Genomic DNA, 1,832 nt, shown 5'->3' on the forward strand with positions numbered 1-1,832 from the left:
ATTTTTTTAGTATATTACTTGTGTGGTGTAGAAGAGAATTATCTATGTAGAGTACTGCTTGCAAACCAATGATGGTAAGATGATGTCATGGGGTAGGACTGGATAAGTCTGACTTCTTCCTACTCCATTCAAGCATGTACTAGGTATAAGCACATTGATATTGGATTAGCATTTGTTGGATATGTGTAAAATTATGTGTGTTGACATATCAACTGTCTTTACATGCTTGAAAGAATAAATCAAATCAAATCAAAACTCTTCCACGAAGGAAAAACCACGATAGATCCCATTCCTACACGCAACCCTGCAGTCATACTAATTCATTTTAATGCTCTTCAATCAGCTGAATAAACCAAACCATAAACAGTACATACTTTGCTCTACAACTTTAACTTAGATTTTTTTTTTAGACCAATCTAGACACATTTATAGCGGACATTTAGCTTATTCAATCTTTGTCCATTAACTACAGATTTTTAGCGCTCAATTGGCCGTATTTATCCAACATAACAAACATGGAACAGCACAAACAGGTAAACATCAAGACAAACATGGAACACATAATCAGACATATAAAGGCAACTCAACAGTACCCTGTAAACATTTGAAAGAAATTATTTACAACAGTTAGTCATAGTGTTAATTTTATATTATAATAACAGCAGCGCTTTCCTCCGCCTGTGGAATAAAGCAAGTTAGTTGGTCTCCCACGTGTTCTGGGAGAATTACTCCTCCTGCATTTGAATATATTGTGGCGCCCCTGACCGGCCGCTGATGTTTCTGTGTTCTGTTGTGTGCAAATGGGTTTGACATTGTTGTCGAAAGCTGTGCATGTATTGGTTACCGCTGTTTTCTGCGAAATGTCACGCTGTTCTGGCCAATGTGGGATGGGGGGAGGAACAGGTGTGTGAGGGTATAAGAAGGGTAACAGGTGGGTGTGTGCGCGAGTTGGCGCGGAACATGGGGTGTCTTGAGAGAGTGTTGCTACTGCTTTTCTTTTACTATTCATTTTTCCTGTGAGCACATGGTGCCAGGTATATAGCAGTTTCATTTTGCGTTTTCTATTCTGTTCAATAAAATCCAAGAAAAGACAGAGAAGGTGTTCTCCTCATTGTCAGCCTAGGTGCCAGCACACAGCTGGATAGTTAGATGTTCCAGTATAGGATAGGGTCAGACCAGCTCCGCTCATCCGAACCAGTGGAGCGCCACATTATACATTGTTAGACCAAGGAGATAGTCACAGTTTCAAGTCAGTCATTGTGGCCACCAGGTACAGTCAGTCAGTCAGAGTTTAGAGTCCAAAGTCTGGTCGGTCATTTCTCCTGTTCTCTGTTAACCACACATTGTGTGAAGGTGTGGTTATCTCTGCTGCCTTGTGTGGTCCTTTCCACCTAGGAGAAAACCAGTCGGGTTTGGTGTTTTCTGTAGACCTAGCTTCCCACTGCTACATCAGGTGCAGCAGTGTCCTGTTCCTTGGTGTCACCTGTTGAGAGATGCTCATCACTGTGTTATTCAGTGTTCCTGCATATTCACACAAGGCCTCATGATGTAACTAATGCTGGTGAGGGAATCTGTAAGGACAACAGTGAAAGGACAGGGCATTGTCCTTCCTGTCAGGACTTCATGAGGACTAAAATTAAATTTGGTGTCTGCGCAGACGTTTGCCAATCTCTCTTTGCCCTGTTTTTGTGATGGAGCAGCTGCTTCTTGCAGCTTTTTAATGTTCTGTGTGCATAAGTCCCAATGTGGTTTTTCATTCATTGACCTCTGAGTCATTTGTCTATGTATAGTATATACAGTGTAGCCAGCTGCAGTTTTAGCGGTCAAATCAG

The sequence above is a fragment of the Monopterus albus genome, unplaced genomic scaffold, assembly GCF_001952655.1.
Source record: "Monopterus albus unplaced genomic scaffold, M_albus_1.0 scaffold525.1, whole genome shotgun sequence".
In the NCBI taxonomy this organism is placed as follows: domain Eukaryota; kingdom Metazoa; phylum Chordata; class Actinopteri; order Synbranchiformes; family Synbranchidae; genus Monopterus; species Monopterus albus.